The following is a 9,038-nucleotide window of genomic DNA, read 5'->3' as shown; positions in this document are numbered from 1 at the left end:
GTTCAAGATACAAAATGGGATTTCTGGTTTGAATACCAAACTTAGAAATTCTCTCCTAGACCCTCAAAAATATGATAATAAAGGAATAAACCCATGTTATATCAATGGAGGAGAGATTTTTAGAAATTTCTGGAAGATAAAAAAGGAGGAGAGCCTGTTGGCAGACTAAACAAAGCAAAACAAAGCAATGGCAGGACAACTCTGTGCATGCAGTGAAAGTGAGAGGAGAATGCTGTTTTTCCCAGCAGGAGCTCAGGGGAAGCAGATACTATGGGAAGGTAGATGGGAGAACCAAAAAGAGAAGAGTTAATGGACCATCTATCTCCTCTTCCCCACTGGGGAAGAGCTCCACTGGGCAGGCAGCCTCCTCTCCCAGCTCTCTACTTCTCTGCCTAGGACACCTAGAATGTTATTCCTAAGGAAAAATCAGGGGAGGTTTCTCTTTAAGAATTTAGGCTGAGCAGAATTAGGTTATTACGGTAGCCTAATAACTGCAGCCATTACCGTGTTGACATTTGGAGCCACCCCTGCTTTATGGCCCTACTCCCCATGTCTGTAGAGTACTTGGTCAACCATGATGCTAGAGAACAGATGAGAAAAACAACACGGCCCTGACCAGTGTGGTTCAGTTGATTGGGTATTAGTGCACAAAGCAAACAGCTGCTGGTTTGATCCCTGGTGAAGCCACATGCCTGGGTTGTGAGTTTGGTCCCAAGTAGGCACATACAAGAAGCAATGGATGATGTTTCTCTCTCACAATGATATTTCTCTCCCTCTCTTTTTCTTTCTCTCTAAAAATAAATAAATAAAATATTAAAACAAACAAACAAACAGCACCACTGCTCCAGGCCAGGTACCTGGTATAATCAACACAGTCATGCAAGATCACAGACATAGGAAGAAAATCATCAACATGGCCCTGGCTGGTGTGGCTCAGTGGATTAAGCGTTGGCCCTCAAACCAAAGAGTTGTCAGTTCCATTCCCAGTCAGGGCATATTCCTGGTTTATGGGCCAGGTCCCCGGTAGGGGGCATGCAAGAGACAACCACATATTGATGTTTCTCTCCCTTTCTCCCTCCCTTCCTCTCTCTCTCAAAATAAATAAATAAGATCTAAAAGAAAGAAAGAAGGAAAGAAAGAAAGAAAGAAAGAAAGAAAGAAAGAAAATCATCAACATGAAAGAGAAAGAAAAAGATGTATAGATAAAAAAATCCTATGAGAATGGGACCATCAAAAGTGTCCCAGGGTAAAATAGAGTGGGCCCAAGATGAAATATAACAAAAAGGGAACAGATGATGTTTGTGACATGATTTTTTAAAAAAGCAACTGTTTCCTCCCTCAAGAAATAAAATTTTGAAATTTCAGGAAAAAAATATGAAAGTCATGGTCTTAAAAAACAAACTAAGTTATGACTAGATTTGATGTAACATATGAAAACTAAATTTATGTAAGAATATTCATTACAGAAGTACTAGTCTTTGTCTGGTCCAGGGGTCATGACATCGGGACCCTGCTCGCTCCTTTCCTATTCAATGGACCACAGTTATGCAATGGTTAATAGTGTGAATATCCTCATCAACCTAGCAGAAGTAAGTAAAAATTATTTAAATAAACCACTATTTTAAAAGAGGAATAGACAAGAGATAACATGTAAATAAACATTTAAATATTCAACTGTAACCAACTGAAGAACTAAAATAGTAAGTACCAAAAATTATAAGAAGTGGAAAATGATCTAAGGAAAAGAAGTGATCTAAGTCCTCACCTCTCAAATAAGAAGTAAAAGACAGTGGCTTAACTGACAAAGAGCATTATTGAGTATTTTTAGTGCTATGAAGATAATCATCAGGAAAAAAATAAAAAATGTTTAGTAGGCTGCATCTGTGGGAAAAATGGGTTAGGAGATTGTTACTTTTCATTATGAGCCTATATCCAGCTCTGTTTTGGAGGAGGAAGATGTTTTTGTTGCTATATAAAAATATTGCTTTGGTAAAAATTAAACTTAAAAACATTTTTCTGAAAGTCAGAAAAGAAAATACTATATTTGAGCCATCACCTTTTCATCCATTTGAACATTAAGTGATCTCTAAGCTGGAAAAAATAAAATAACCTAACACATTCATTAGGACTTGCCCCTAACCCAAGAAAATCAAATGACCTTAGGATTCAAGGAAAGAATTAAAAACAACTAAAAAGTTATCCCAGGACAACTATGATGTTTTAGAAAAAGATATAGCTACTGCTTCAGGACAAGGTGAGGCCATTGCTGGAAGAAGAGAAACCTGGGAAGGAAATGGTCATCATGGATGGAGACGGTGTCAGGAAACCATTAGCTGGGATTGCCCACCCAAAGGCACCAGAGCCCACAGAAGGCAGGGGCCCCACCTTGGATGAGATACTAGAAAGCAATGGTGGGGCTGCTACTTTAGACAACATGGTCAGGAACTTCCCCCCTCAGGTAAGTTAACATTTGAACAGAGACCTGTTAAAATGAGGGAGCAAGTCATGAAAATACCTAAAGAAAGTTTCAGACAAGGAAATCAAGTGCAAAGACCCGAGGGTAGAATCCATGCTTACTGTAAGATGTCCACCAATGTCTCAAAGATGTTTCTAACTCGGTATGTTGCAAACTAAACTGTATGTCCCTCTCAAATTAGTCATCTTCCAGCACTCCTAACCTTAGTAAATGTCACAAGTGCACTGCCACTGGCCAGGCAGGTAGGAGTCATCCTTGATAAGAGCCTCTTGCTATCCGCAATATCTAATGCATCTAATGTATCCTGAAAACAACCATCCTAATCCACAGCACCCCTCCCTCATCACTTGCAGGGACTCCTGCTGAAGCTTCTCCACTCTTCACTATCCACTCTCATTACACTTTTACCCTGTAGCATGTAAAAAGGCAGGTTAGGGCATGCCAATCACTAAATTAGAGACATTCAGTGACCTCCCAGTTCTCTTAGGATAAAGTCTAAAATAATTAATTTGGCCTAGGATGGCCTGCATGATCGGGCCCTATGGACCTCTCCAGTCTCATCTTGCACTCTCTTGCCTTTGCTCTCTGTACTCTATTCACAATGGTTTTTCTTCAGATCTGAGAACACTAGTGTTACCCTTGCCTCGGGTGTCTTGCATCTGCTGACCACTGTGCGTGGCCATGCCTTCAGGGAGGTATATTTTACTGAAACTTTACATCTCATTTCAAATGTTACTTTCTCAAGGAAAACTCTCCTGATTAGGTCAGACCCTCATTCTATGACTTCCTGTGCTTTTCCTTCCTTATCTATGTCTTAAGTTCTCTAATGGAAGGAACGGTGTCTCTTTTGCTTACACCCCAAGCACTTGTAACAGTACCTGGCATATAATATGTATTCAGTAAAATAAACCTTCCCCTCCCAAGCCCCTGGCTCTATATCAGTTCCTGGCCTTCTCTCAGGGCCTCCAATTTCCTTTTTAGCTCAAGGGACAGGCCAAGCCACACCGCACTTTCCCAGCTGGTGAAAGGAAGGTCACTATTCCCTAGGGTGGGGGTGAAGAGAGGATATGCTTGCTTCTTCTACATCAGCTGAATGGGAACTCTCATTGTCCTCTGCACCACTGGTCTGCACCAGAGATAATAAGCACGGGCCAGAGAGAGAAGTCTCGTGGCTGTGCAAACCCTGGACACTGATTCCTGACACCCCTGGCTCACTGATGGTAGAAGACCACCACTGATGCAAGACAGCCAGCTCCCACCACCTGTAGAATGGGGCAGGGGTGAGGGGCAACAGGTACCAGAGCACATTCAGAAGTTTTTTCAATAACTACAACAAATAGTCAACATTTATTATTTATCATGAGCTAGGTACTGAGATAAGCATTTTAAATGCATTACCTTATTTAATCATATCAACAACCTATAAGCGAGGAACTTTTATTTTGTCCAGTTCACAAATAAGGAAAGACATTTAGAGAAGTTCTGTAATTTGTCTTAATCTCCCAGGTAAATAGCTAGCAGAACCAACTTTGCAATGTAAACCACTGTACTATACTGCATTGGCAACATGAGCCTTCTAGTGGTAAAAGTGGTGTAAACCACTACAATTTGCTAAAGCCAGGTGATTAACTAGGCAGTTCAAACACACCATTAGGCCATTTTTCTAACAAATGTAAACTAGTGCCACTTTTTTAAAAAATCACAAACTCAGTGTCTTTGCCTCATGTTCATGGTTGTGATTATTCAAACATTATATATATGAACATAGTATACATGATTTTACTTTTTAATTTATTTATTATACTTAATCTTTATTGTATTTTTTCCATTACCCTTTAGTACCCTAAGGCATTATAGCTGTAAATGTGTTAGAGGGGACACAGGCTCTAATATGTTCCATTATTGAAGAGTGTCTGTCTGTAGTCAACAGGCCAATAAGCCCTGTTGCTGGGTCCACACTGCCCATTCTCACTGGCTTGCCACCATGCACTCTGCCTGTGTACTACAATGTGCTGGAACTCCCACCCATGGGTATGTACAAAGCAGTGGAAATGGATATGTGCCTTGCAGCTAACAACCCCCCAGCTATAAGCAAGTGAGATGACCCTGCAGGTGGTCCTCACCACTCCCAGACTGCAGTAATTTCACTGAATGTGGCCCTAGGTAGCATGGAGAAATAGAGGAGTTCATTGCTCTTCCCCAAAAGGGATTCTGTACAACAGAATTTGATCTTTGGCTATTCCTTTTTTTTTTTTCCAGTTTTCTGTTTCATAAAGCCTTATCTTCAAGTAACAAGGGAGGTCTGACCACATGCCTTTAAGCCTATACAGATGATGACCTCTCCTGCCTGCTAAGATTAAGACATATATAGCTACATCCCCTCTTCAGAAAAAGAAACTTGAACTCTACAAAAAAAATGCCCTAAAGATCCACAAGACTAGTTGACAAATTAACGTAATTATTTACCGGTTATAAGGAATTACTTTGGTGTTACGACACCATGCAATGCAATTAGAATCCTTTTTAAAATTCTGGACGTTTCCTGCCATAAGGTCTCTGAGGATAAACTATTACTATGAAAAGAGTTCACCTTTGCTTCATAAATGAAGGGATAAAAAATCCAAACCGCTTGTATGAAGCAAGATCTAACAATTAAGGTTTTGTAAAACCAAAAGAATAAAATTCATTTCATAGGCTCTAGAGCCAGCCAGAAGGTTAAGGTTTGAATCTGATTTTGTAATTTACTAACTGAGCAACTCTGGGCAGGTTACTTTACCTGTCTGAGCTTCAAATTCCATAAGATGGGATCCCATATACTACCTACCTCTTAGAGTTTATGGTGCAGGTAAAATGAAATAACATTGTTATATACAGCACTAAACAAAGCTCCTGGCAGTATTAAGTACTTAATAAATGGTAACAACTATTATAGCAATGACAGTGACATGAAGCAATGATTTCCAAATGTCTTTCATCATTCACTTCTATCAGAAAAATAAAAACTGGATAGTTCATTCTACTACATGTATATTTCTTTATAAGTTATATACACATATACCAATGTGTTATGTACAATATTCATGAATTAATTTAAAGTAGAACTGATTGCCCTAGCCGATATGGTTCAGTTGGTTGGAGCATCATCCCATACACTAACGGGTCACTGGTTTGATTACTACTCGGTGTACATGTCTAGGTGGCAGGTTCAATCCCCCAGCGGGGGTACATATAGGAGACAACTGATCAATCTCTCTCTCTCTCAAAAAACATAAATACACCCTCAGATGAGGATTAAAACATTTTTAATAGAACTGTTTCAATATTAAGCCCTTATCAAATGTATCATTGGCAAATATGTTCTTCCATTCAGTGGGTTGTCTTTTTATTTTGTTAATAGTTTCCTTTGATGCAGTCCCATTTATTAATATTTTGTTTCCCTTGCCTGAAAAGATACACTAGAAAAATACTGCTATGAGAAATGTCCAAGATTTTACTGCTTATGCTTTCCTCCAGGTTTCTTTATAGTTTTGAGTCTAACATTTAAGTCTTTGATCCATTTTGAGTTTATTCTTATGTATTGTGTAAGAAAGTGGTCTGGTTTCATTTTTTTGCACCTATCTGTCCAATATTCTCAACACCATTTATTGAACAGACTATCCTTACCCTATTGTATGTTCTTGCTTTCTTTGTTCATATTAATTGATAATAAAGGTGTGGGTTTATTTCTGGACTCTCTATTCTTTTCCATTTATTTACATGTCTGTTTTTATGCCAGTCTCATGCTGTTTTATTATAGCCTTGTAGAATAATTTGATATCAGGTAGCACGATTACTCAAACTTTGTTCTCCTTTCTCAAGATTGCTGCAGCTATTCAGGGTCTTTTGTGGTTCTGTATAAATTTTGGGAATATTTTTTCTAGTTCTGTGAAATACTCCATTGGTATCTTGATAGAAATTGTGCTGAATCTATACATTGCCTTAGGTAGTATGGACATTTTAATGATGTTAATTCTTCCTATCCATGCACATGATATATATTTTCACTTATTTGTATCTTCTTCAATTTCTTTTTCAGTGTCTTATATTTTCCAAGTACAGGTCTTTACATCTTTGGTTAAATTTATTCCTAGGTTTTTGCCCTGGCTGGTGTGGCTCAGTGGATTGAGCACCAGGCTGTGAACTCCCAGTCAGGGCACATGCCTGGGTTGTAGGCCAGGTCCCCAGTTGGGGGTGCACAAGAGGCAACCATACATTGATGTTTCTCTCCCTATCTCCCTCCCTTCTCCTCTTTCTAAAAATAAATAAATAAAATCCCTTTAAAAATTTACCATATTTTTGGACTATAAGACGCACCCCCCCCCCAATTTGGGAGGAATAATGGCTGTTAATGCTGAGTTCTGTTTACATGTACATTGGTGAAATATTATGTTATTTATGCTATTAAATATTTTACCACATTTTTTTCTTCAAAAATATTTTTCCTATTTTCCTGTTCTAAAACCTAGGTGTGCCTTATGGTCTGAAAAATACAGTATTCCTCTTTTTTTTTTTTTTGTTATAATTGTAAATGGGATTGTTTTCTTAGTTTCCCTTTCTGATAGTTCATTATTGGCTTATAAAAATGCAACTTATTTCTTGATACTTATTTTGTATCTTGCTACTTTACTGAATTGATTTCTTAGTTCTAGTATGCAAAGATGCTCAACATCACTAATCATCAGAAAAATGCAAATTAAAACCACAAAGAAAAAGGAAAAAATAAATAAATAAAACCACAATGAGATATCACTTCACAGCTGTCAGAATGACTATCATCAATAAATCAAAAATCAATAAGTGTTGGCAAGGATATAGAACAAAGGGAAGCCTCGTGCACTATCAGTGGGAATGCAGACTAATGCAGCCACCGTGGAAAGCAGTATGGAGTTACCTCACAAAATTAAAAATGAGCCCTGGCTGGCATAGCTCAGTGGATTGAGCTCGGGCTGGGAACCAAAGTGTCCCAGGTTCGATTCCCAGCCAGGGTACATTCCTGGGTTGCAGGCCATAACCCCCAGCAACCGCACATTGATGTTTCTCTCTCTCTCTCTCTCTGTCTCTCTCTCTCTCTCTCTCTCTCTCTCTCTTTCCCTCCCTTCCCTCTCTAAAAAAATAAATAAATAAAATATTTTTAAAAAATTAAAAATGAGTCCTAGCTGGTATGGCTCACTTGGTTAGGCATTGTCCCACAAACCAAAAGGTCACCAATTTGATTCCCAGTCAGGGCAAATGCCTGGGTTGTTGGTTTGATACCATGTCAGGGTGCGTATGGAAGGTGACTAGTTAATGTTTCTCTCTCACATTGATGTTTCTATCCCTCTGTTTCTCCCTCCCTTCCCCTCTCTCCAAAAAAATAAAATAAAAAAATTTTAATTAAAAATAAAACTACCTTTTAACCCGGTGATTCCACTTCTGGGAATACATATATCCAAAGAAACCTGAAACACTAATTCAAAAGAATACCTGCACTCCTATGTTCATTGCAGCATTATTTACAATAGCCAAGCTTTTAAAGCAGCCCAAGTGTCCATCAGTATATAAGTAAATAAAAAAAGCTGTGGTACAATTATATGATGAAATACTATTCAGCCATAAAAAAGGAAGGAAATTTTATTCTTTGCAACAGCATGGATGGACCTGGAGTATATTATCCTAAGTGAAGCAAGCCAGTCAGAGGAAGATATACTGAATCTAATGAACAAAATAAACTAACAAAACAGAGACAGATTCACAGAGATAGAGAACAGACCGATGGCTATTTAAGGGTTGGGGGTTAGGGAGCTAGGTAAAAAAGGTGAAGGGAATTAAGAAAAAAATCATAGACAACAGTATGGTGATTATGAGAGGAAATGGAGGGTTGAGAGTGATAAAGGAGGGTAAAGGAGTGATAAATAGTGATGGAAGGAGACTTGATTTGGGGTGGTGAACACACAATAATACACAGATGATGTGTAATATTTTTTATATTTATACTTATTTTGTTACACACAAAAAATTATTTTTGTTACACAAAAGAACTGTTTCAAAAAAGAACTGTTTGAAAGATGAAACAATAAATATAAATAAATTTCTACAATTTTCTTTCCAATGAATTTTCTGGTGCAATTCCAAGTGTATTGTCCCCTACTGGAGACTACTGCTTTAAAGGCTCAAAATAAAAGGCATTTCCCAAGGATCTAGGTCCAAGTCCAAGCTCATATTTTTCTTCTATAACCTCTCACCATCCCTCTCTCTAGACTTTACTTCCATGCCTCCAAAATGTTAAGTCCTATAATCCTGTTAAGTGTGGGGAGCTTTCTTTTTGCCTCCCTCATAAGCCACACTCACTGCACTTGACATCTCAGCTCATGTCCCAGCACAAGGCCCCATTTTGTTAGTCCTGCCCTGCCTATTGTTAGCTCCACATGAATATACACTGTCTTGGGCTCTACTCATTTATTTTCTATATACCTTGTGTTTCCAGCAAGGTCATGAGGCCTGAGAGAGGAACCATGTCCTAGGTTTCCAAAGATCTCTGGTGCCC

At 38.4% G+C, this 9,038-nt stretch overlaps 1 pseudogene; it reads left to right on the top strand.

Moving 5' to 3' along the window:
- The first annotated feature begins 2,302 nt into the window (after positions 1-2,302).
- The window catches only part of LOC114495665, a 105,125-nt pseudogene continuing 98,389 nt past the window's right edge, over positions 2,303-9,038 (top strand).

This window comes from Phyllostomus discolor, chromosome 3 (assembly GCF_004126475.2).
Source record: "Phyllostomus discolor isolate MPI-MPIP mPhyDis1 chromosome 3, mPhyDis1.pri.v3, whole genome shotgun sequence".
NCBI lineage: Eukaryota > Metazoa > Chordata > Mammalia > Chiroptera > Phyllostomidae > Phyllostomus > Phyllostomus discolor.
Note: the sequence above shows the minus strand (reverse complement) of the source record. Positions and strands in the feature narration are given on the sequence as shown.